A 10,174-nucleotide genomic window follows, 5' to 3' on the forward strand; every position below is an offset into this window, starting at 1 on the left:
TAACCTGTTACACACCTGTAGTACAATTAATACAACTAAGCCATGCCAGTTATTTAATTTTGCAATTATATTACTAATTAGTGACTCCACTATGTGAGCTTTGATTTTATTTTTAGAAGAGTAGAATTTACAGTTTTATTTGGGATATGAGGAAACTGAAATGAATGACTCTGCAGGGAGATTCTGCCCATTATTCATTTAAAGAAATAAAATATCAAACTACAGCACACTTGCTTGAAAAAAAGAAACAGCAATACTGTTTTCTAAAGGAAACTGTAGTCTTAAAATTTATTGGCCAGAGAATGTTAGACTGGGGTCCAGAAAACCTGGGATCCAAGCTCATTTCTACCATCAATGAATTCTGTGAACTCCTGCAAGTCTCAGTACTTCCAGGAACAATTTGAAATCACTGACTTATAAAATCTTTCCAGAGTCCCAAGTTTAATGACAGTATGATACAGCTGAAAGTATAAAATTTAAATCCAGTATTTCATTAATATTTAAGAAGCTCTAAACTATACTTGACTAAACTGAACAATAAAGCGAGGGTGTCTGTTGTGTATCTAATTGGAACAGAATTGCTGAGGGGAATAATTATATTTATTTTATGCCACTGGAATACCATACTTCATGGTAGTTTGTTATCTATCTTCAATGTTGACTTCTGCTTTGATCTTTGGCTAGCACAGCAAAATGAGCTCAAATATCCATTTAGGATTCAGATGAAAACACACACGGAGCACAGTTTGGAAGGGAAGAAGCCATGAGGAAACGATATTCAATGTTTATAATAAAGATAATCTGATCTAAAAAACAAATTGTAAGGAACCCATAAAATAATTACTGCTTTATAGTTATTTTTACTTATATTCTTAAAAACAGTAATCTACAGATTCTATAATAATTTCTACTTTCTCAGAAGAGGCAGAGAGGTAGATAGAGTATGGGCATGGAGGAGGCAAGGTTAGGAATTGAAGGAGTATGAAGAGAGATGATAGCATTTACAATTAATTCAGTGTATAGTACAGTCGAAGGAAACACACTATGTCAAATTGAGAAGTTTCTTGATGAATGAAATAATTTAAGCAAATAAGCAACACATAATGACAATATTGTAGCCACACAATTTCCTTTTTTGGCCTGCTGGCAGACCCAACATCAATTGCTGGTTTGTAAAAACAGTATGTTTGCAGTGGCTATTGTTAGAATATACCTTATATTGGGGGCCTAAGGCAACAGAAGTTCATTGTCTTAAGTTGTAGAAAACACAAAGTCTGGATGAAGTGGTAATCAGGTAAACATTTTCCCGATATTCTCTAGGATAACATCTGTTCCATACTTTCCTTTTGGCATCTGATTCTACTGACAGTATTCCCAGTCCATGACTTTCAGGATCAGGTCTCTAAGTATCTGCTGTTGACTTCACTTGTCATTCTCCCTACATGTTTACTTCTTTTTTATTATTATTATTATTATTATTATTATTATTATTATTATTATTATTATTATTATTATTTTGTTTTTTCCAGACAGGGTTTCTCTGTGTGGCTTTGGAGCCTATCCTGACACTCGCTCTGGAGACCAGGCTGGCCTCGAATTCACAGAGATCCACCTGCCTCTGCCTCCCAAGTGCTGGGATTAAAGGTGTGTGCCACCAACGCCCGGGACATGTTTACTTCTTTTGTTCAACAGATGGCAGCCATATAGGAGTATAATCTATTATGTGTGTATTTCAATTTATGTATGATTTCATTTGAAGTTAAACGTGAAGGTCCTAATTTCTAAATAAGGTCATAGTCACAGATACTGAGCATTAAATATCCACATTTCTTGGGGAACATAATTTTACTCACCACAAAAGGTGTGGCCATTTCCTCAAGTCTATTGGTGGAACAAGATGCCCCTATAAGCAAGTTCCTAATTTTTGACTTGGGAACACTTTATTAATGGCCTTCTACAATGATGGTGATCTGTATATGAAGTTAAATTTTAATATTTGATGATTGAGAAAAATATTTGATTTACACATGACTTCTGTTAAGTAAAATTGTTTCAAATTCATTGGTATTTTAGTAGTAGTAGTACTCATATACTTTTGCACATCATTAGACTATGACATCTCTGAAGGGTATTATTACCCCCCACTATAGGATAACTCTATTTTATTTATTGTATTTAACAGCTTTAGACACAAGTCTAATGAAAATTAAAAGTACTTTGACATTTCAACTTACTCAAGCCAGAATGGCAAAGATCAAATTGCAGCCTATGATGGTGAAGATATGGGAAAAGGGGGACACTTATTCATTCTTGGTGTGAGTGTAAATTTGTAGAGCCACTTTGGAAAGCAGTGTGGCAGTTCCTCAGGAAGTTGGGAATAGATATACCTCAAGATGCAGATGTACCACTCTTGGGCACATACCCAAAAGATGCTATCTTTCTACGGAAATACTTGGTCTTCCATGTTCATTGCTTTTCTGCTCACACCAGTTAGGAATTGGAAACAAGCTCCATTCTTGTTTGAAGGGCAAATAGATTGATAAATGCTGTGGCAGAAGGAATCAATTGCAAAGACAATGAGAACTTCTAATTTATCATTTAGTATTGGTATGTCATGGAAAATAGTTTATTCTGATTGACCCATAATGTAAACAGCTATGTTGTATATGTGTGAAACTGATAATTGGGAAATATTGACTCTTTGTGAAGAGAACATAGAGTATGTTTTGTTTAAGAAAGATTACTCAGGCTGCAAAATGCAACATTGAAAGGACATTAAATGGAATAGAGACAGGGAACAGGGTAAGTTGGCTGCATCTATTGACCAGGAGAAAGGAGGTTGTGATTCTCAGCAGCATGGTGACTAGACAGGTAGTTAGAAGTATATTTCCAAGGAAATATTTATGAGATAAATATGAAAAGATGCCTTGCAATTGTGGATGTGGAGTTTTCTGAGAGGGGAATATGCTACTCAGATTTTCGTTTGTTGTTAGACCTAGATTCAACTTTTTTTGGAGAATCTCTTCCATGCCCATTTTGTTTAATACACACTTGTCTTAAGAATTCCACTGCTTTATTTGACCATCCTTTTAATTGAAGAGATAGAGTAAAAGAATAACAAATGTACAAATGTTCCTAGGAACATGGGACAAATGTTTTTTTTTTTCCTTTTGTATTCAATTACAAACCTTGAACCATTTTTTAAGTTAGAGTGCAAAGAAACATCTTTTAGTTTCACTGTGAGTATTTTCTTTTCCAGGGAAATAATAGCATGAAGAGAGGCACAAACAGATTACACTGCCTCCTGAGTACCAATTACTTTTTCTATATAACAGTTCAAGCAATAGACCCAGAGCACTGATAGTGTCACTATTGCTCTCCATGGCCTCTTCAAGAATATCATTCCTCTATGCTGTCATTACAACTTTCTGCTATCTTCAAAATTCTACCTTAAAGTTCCAAAATTCTTTCTCTCTCTGCATTGCTGTCAATGACTTTGATTATTCATCTAGTGATTTTGACAACTGACCTACAGTTTTCCTTTACATTGCAAGTCCCTCCAACCTTCTACAAAGATATAAATCCCTCAATGTGTGTTCCATCTGCCCTCTAGTTTCAATGTTCTTCTCTGTTTCTGCTCTGTTAACCTATCCCTACATCTACATTCTCAGCTTTGTCATCATCTATTATAGTTGCACCTGCAGACTGTATAATTCCAGTACTTCATTTTATTTTAGGGGTCTCTTCTTCCCACTTTATAATTGAAATGCAATCATTACTATTATTCATGTCTTTAGGATATTAAAAAACTTGCCCTGTACTTTCCAGCAGTAAAGCAGGAACTTTTTCTTCATTCTGTTTTCAACAGGCTACTTTCATAAGCAATGATTTCAACAACTGCCTCTTTAGTAACCCCAAACAACATATACTGCCTTTCTTAAAAGTTCATTAACCTAAAAATTAATCATATTTGCATTAATTCACTTTGTCACCTCTGAGATCATGCTAATAGCCACTTATAAAAAACTGTAGATTAATAGAAAGATGGTTATTTTTAACATTCTTATGTTTGTGATTGTGAAATACATTGAAGTTTCGGTTCCTTCTGACAAGCTATCTTATTCCTATGGTCAATCTTCTTCCACTATCCTTATATCAACTACTATAAACCTTTTGTCTAATATGAGCCCTATTCCCAGACACTCTATCAATCTATCTTTTATTTAGTCACCTATCTACCTACCTATCTTCTATTTATTTTGGCGTATATTCATTTACATAATGATGGGTTTTAGCCTCCCTTTCTGTGTTTATGTGTGGCATGTATCTGTGTATAGCTGTTTGGTTATGTATGAGTATCTATGTACATGTGTGCACAGTGGAGGCCAGAGGTTGCTGTCATGCTATGAACTTTATCTACCAATTCAAAGTTCCCCATACTTAAACCCAAAGATTTGAGATTAAGATGTTCTAGCTAGCCAGTTTACTCAGGTAATTCCACCTCTCCACCCTCTGAGCACTGGTATTACAGATAAGTCACCACTCCTGCCTGATATTTATATGATTACTAAGATACTGGTTCTGATCCTCATGCTTGCATGACAAGCACTTTAACAACTGAGCCATTTCTACTGCTCCAGTGTGTGATGATATATTATTTATGATATATTAAAGCATGCCTGAGAATTCAGAAAGCAAAGTAAGCCTCAAGCTATAGAGGCAAGGCAGTGGTGGTACACACCTTTAATCCTAGGACTCAGGATTAAGAGGTAGATAGATCTCTATTAGTTCAAAGCCATACTTCACTACACAAATTGATCCAGTCCTAAAGAGCTCATACAAAGATGATCTCAGCACTTGGGCTCACACACCTTTAATCCTAGAACTAGAAAGGTATAAAAAGCAAAGGGTCTCATGTGAAGCAATTTGTCTCTAGCCACATTGAGGAGAGCATAGCAGTCTGAGTGATACTTGGGAGCAGCTTTAGGATTGCTAGTGGCTGGCTGGTTTGCTTTTCTGATCTTCAGCTCGAAGCTTGAACCCCAATATCTCTGGGTCTTTTATATTTCATGCTACATTAGTGCTGGTTTCATAAAGACATTTTCTCTGAAGTCTGTTGTTTACTTTGACAAAATTCATTCCTCATATGCTCTCCATTCTCCCTCTTAATTCTTCCCACTTATCTCCCTTCCCCCAATTTCTCTTCTATTTTCATATCATTCATATATAAATGCTTATGAATGATGCCTTTTCTATATTAATACAGAGAAGAAAGTTTCAGATTGAGAATATCATATGTACTAGCTCATCTATACCTCAAATACATCTATTTCATCTTCAGTTAATTTGTCAAAATGCAGAAACTGATCCCAGCACTCGGGAGGGAAAGGCAGGCAGATTGCTGTGAGTTCAAGACCAGCCTGGTCTACAAGAGCTAGTTCCAGGACAGCTTCCAAAGCCACAGAGAAATGCAGTCTGAAAAAAAACCAAAAAACAAAAAAAAATGATGCCACTGTATTTATCTAGAGATTCAGTTATAATGAACTTCCAATTTTATGAGATTTAATTTTGCTATTTCTTCTCTTTACTATTTTCAACTCTTAACACTTGTATCAGCTTCTGTGGATATTTAACTTTTGGTAATTGACTCCAGACTGTGGCAAGGTGCCATAAAAGTAGCCACTACATGTTTCATAGTTTCTACCCTCAAGGAACTTGCAATGTGCAATGCAAAGTTCACAAGTCTTTTGTGCAAAATTGGTGAAGTCTAAAGTCTGAGTTTACCAGAGTGACTTGTAATGCATAGTACAACAGTACTAAGCAAATATCCTGACACAGCTCAGCATCAAGTTTTCATAAAGATTCAATAATAAAACCTTCTCCAAAATGGATTAAAGCAAGATCTAGACTGCTTATAGTAATCTGACCACCCACTCCCAAACCTCACACACAAATAAAGCATAGCTGGAAGAGCAAACAAATACCATTAAGGCTAAGAAGAAAACTATCCAACAATAAAAAGCCATTCTCCACTCTCACAAAGGAGTAAATCTAGTAACTAAACTTTTGTGTGGTCAACTGACTCAGAAGTCCTGAGGACTAAGTATTTTGTATTGGATTTATTTAGCATTACTGCTGCTGCTGCTGCTGCTGTTGTTGTTACTAGCCATAGAAAACATTCATGAAGTTTAGTTTTAAATAATTTCATTGATAAGCCTTTAAAGCTCCAAAATGTTCACTGTAAGATATACATTAATGTTCTCATTGTATTATTGGAAAATGTAAAACATAGAGGTAAACTAACTCTTCCAAAGTAAGTAACATAAATGAGAAGGTAATGTTTAAGCTCAGTTGATGTGGAGGACTTTGGCTTGAGTGGAATAGTAAGAATATGGCATGGATTGGAATTGATTAAGGAATGAATGTCAATGAAGATTGAAAATAAAAGGAAAGGAAGCATATTTAGATCCTGTGGGGGTTTTTTTAGATTACAAAAGATGGAAATATAGAATCTGAGGGAACACACCTATGAATCCAGCACTTGGGAGACTGAGTCAGGAGGTTCATGAGTTCAAGGCTGTTCTGGCCACATATCAAGATCCTGTCTCAAGAACAGAAATACAGACATAAACAAAACTTTGTACTCTGCAATGGTACAGGTATAGGGAGGGTTGTCACATTTGAGAGCTAGAAACTTTGGAATGGTTGTCTCTTAACCACCCTCTATTTTCTTTCTGAAATAAGACAAGATTGTTTTACATGAAAAAAATGGAAGGTGTGGTCAAAGCTCTGGAAGAAGAGGTTCTTACTTGAAACAGCCCTTGAAAAGACAGGAATAATGAATTGAAAAGAGGGATATAGAATGAGAAGGGGAGAAGAGGACATGAGGGAACAGGAAGATTGAGTCAGGAGAATAGAGGAGAGCAAGGAAAGAGATAGCATCATATAGGGAGCCATTATAGGTTTAAAGAGAAATCTATCACTAAGGAAATGTACAGAGATTTACAAGGATGACACCAACTAACAATCTAAGCAGTGGTTGAGAGGTCACCTTAAAAGCCCATCTCCGACAATGAGATTGATGACTACCTTATATGCCATCCTAGAGCCTTCATCCAGTAGCTGATGGAAGCAGACACAGACACCCACAGCTAAACTCTGAGCTGAACTCCTGGAATCCAGTTGCAGAGAAGAAGGAGTGATGAGCAAAGAGTTCAGAACCAGGCTGGATAAACCCACAGAAACAGCTGACCTAAACAAGGGGTAGCTCATGGGCCCCAGACTGGTAGCTGAGAAACCAGTATAGTACCAACCCAAACCCCCTGAATGTAGGTGTCAGTTAGGAGGCCTGGGCTGTCTATGGGGCCTCTAGTAGTGAGTGGATCAGTATTTATCCCTAGTATATGGAATTTGGGAGCCCATTCCACATAGAGGGATACTCTCGTAGTCTAGACACACTGGGAAGGGTCTAGGCTCTGGTCTAAATGATATGACAGACATTTAAGATCCCCCATGGAAGTCCTCATTCTCCCTAGGGAGCAGAAAGGGGATGGGATAGAGGGTTTGTGCAAGGCAGGGGAGGAGGGGAAGGAGAGGGAACTTGGATTGACATGTAAAACAAGCTTGTTTCTAATTTAAATTGAAAAGTGAAAAAGGAAAAGAAAGGAGGGATATGGTAGGAGGACTTGGCTGTGTAGAGGATTGATTTAAGTTTGTAACCATGAATTCATAGTAATATAAATATACACTATTTTAGGATTTTCTTCTGTAGTTCCAGAAATGCTCATTTAAAAAGAGAGAGAAAAGGTACACACTTCAGCTAACTTTTCTTTAGTTTTGTCATTTAAGTACAATAGTAAGGGAGATTAGGATAGTGACATTATTGCAATTGACACTGAAGAATGTGGAATCTAAGCTGAATATGAGTAGTGAAAGAAATTCAAAAGTGATCAATAGATAGCAAAAGAAGTCAGTGGACTGAATGTCACAAGAACAGGGGGTTAAATATTCATGTAAAGGAATGCTTTAAATTAATTGTAAGAGTTATAGTTAAATGCTGAACTCTGAAAGCTTTTTATCAGTTCTTTCAGTGGCAGCATAGTGTGAAGTAATGATGGTATCTATGGTGCAAATCCAAGAAAAAATAGATAAAGAGAAATGAAGAGCAAAGCTGAATTTATTCCAGATGTACTTGACATGAGTCTAAATATTCAAAAGTATGATTTTCATTGTTTCTATTACTTGTGAAAAGAGAGATCTTCTATAGTCTATTGAGAAACTACTTTTTTGTTGTTCTTGCCAGAAATTCAAAACTACATCAATACAACGCCTTCTATTCTATACCAAGGATTTGCATTCTGACACCCAAGATACTGATTCTAACTTTCAAGAAGTGCTTTGAAATATGTTGGGGTGTTTTTTTTTTCAGTTTATTTTTTTAGAAATTATTTGAAATCACTGCCTTTAATATATAAGAAAACATAAAATCAAAGTTCAATAATGTCCACATTCCAGAGTTGGTCGTCTGGGAAAAATCAAAGAAACAAGATTTGCCTCAGTGCCCTTGGGAATGGGAGGGGTGAAGGACACAGACTATCGGCAAACTCTGAGTGTATCCAGCATGGACCTAGCTCTCCATTAAAGCAAAATGCTGATATTCCTTGTCAAGGATATGGCTTTGTTTCACATTCTTCCTCCAGGTTTTGGAAATCTCTCAGTTACAGAATTGTTCCTTCTTTTATCTTCCCAACATTTTCACACAGGGAAGAAGGCTACTTACCCTCTCTAGTATCAAGGTCCTAGGTGAATTGTCATAATGCAGGATGATGAGAGGTTTAGTACATTGCTGTTTGCCATCTTTTGTGCTTTAGAACCTAAAGGTTGGTGTCCCTTGGGGTTTCTCCAGGAATTTCCTGAGTTCTTGTGAGCCAATAGTTTTCCTGGGGACTGTTTTCTTTCTCTTTTTTGGGGGGGAACTCACTCTGGTGAGTGATACCTTGAAACTTAGCACCCAGAGGCAAATCTAGTTCAGAAAATATGGGTTCCTCCTGGGGCAGAAGAAGCCTTGGGGGGAAATCAGTTTGTCTTAGATAACAAATTCCCCAGACCTTTCATCATTGGAATGTGAGAGCCTGCACAACTGGCCTTTATTTTTGTTTGTGCAATGTCAAAAGAGAACAGCAGAAATACAAGTTCTGGGCTTGCTTAGGTTTCTTCAGTAGTTCTTCTAGTAAGCTTGTTTATAGAGAGTCCTCCACCTGAATTAGAGCACTGGATGTGAGCACCAGGTGAACAAGAGACTGCTACTAGAGCCATATGTTATTCTGGAGTTATACGGATGCTCCACACTCCACTAGTGGTCTCCATGGTCTTATGTACACACTCTCTCATCATATATCTCTATATGATAGTTAGATTAGATAGATAGATATAGATATAGATTGGTGTTCTATCATCATTGGTCACAGAATTCCTTTGTATTAAATAAGTTAGCAGTAATGGCAGACAAGACATAGAGATTTGGCATACCTATAGACATTCATGGAGTGATGACTGAGTAACTTAGATATTCTAGAGTGCTTATATAATGTTTGGACCAAAGAAGACTAATGCCATTTTCTGTAGTACTTTGCAATTTAATAGGAGATCACAGAGTGTGAACTGACAACCAGAGAGCTATTATGGGTCTGACCTAGGCACTCTACATATATGTGACAGTTATGTAGCTTTGTCTTCTTGTGGGACTCCTAACAGTGGAAGCAGGGGCTGTCTCTGACTCTTTTGCTGGCTTTTGGGACCCTATTCCTCATACTGGGCCACGTTGCCCAGTCTTCATACAAAGGGAGATGGTTAGTCTTACTGAAACTTTATAAGCCATGTTTTATTGATATTCATGGGAAACCTACCCTTTCATAAACAGAAACATAATGGGAATGGATTGGGGGATGGGAACAGAGTGGGGTGTAGGAGGAACGGAACCATTTGGAGGAGAGGAGGAGGGGAAATTCCTTTAAATGTATAATAAATAAATAATATATTAAAAATACAAGTATGTAATTTTTCCCCTTTCCTTTCTTTCTCCAACCCCTTCCATGTCTGCTTTCTCCAATTTCTCCCATGTGCTCCCCTGTCTCCTTCTTAAGTGATGGCTTCTTTTATACACACACAGACAAAC

This window comes from Cricetulus griseus, chromosome X (genome assembly GCF_003668045.3).
Source record: "Cricetulus griseus strain 17A/GY chromosome X, alternate assembly CriGri-PICRH-1.0, whole genome shotgun sequence".
Classification (NCBI taxonomy): domain Eukaryota; kingdom Metazoa; phylum Chordata; class Mammalia; order Rodentia; family Cricetidae; genus Cricetulus; species Cricetulus griseus.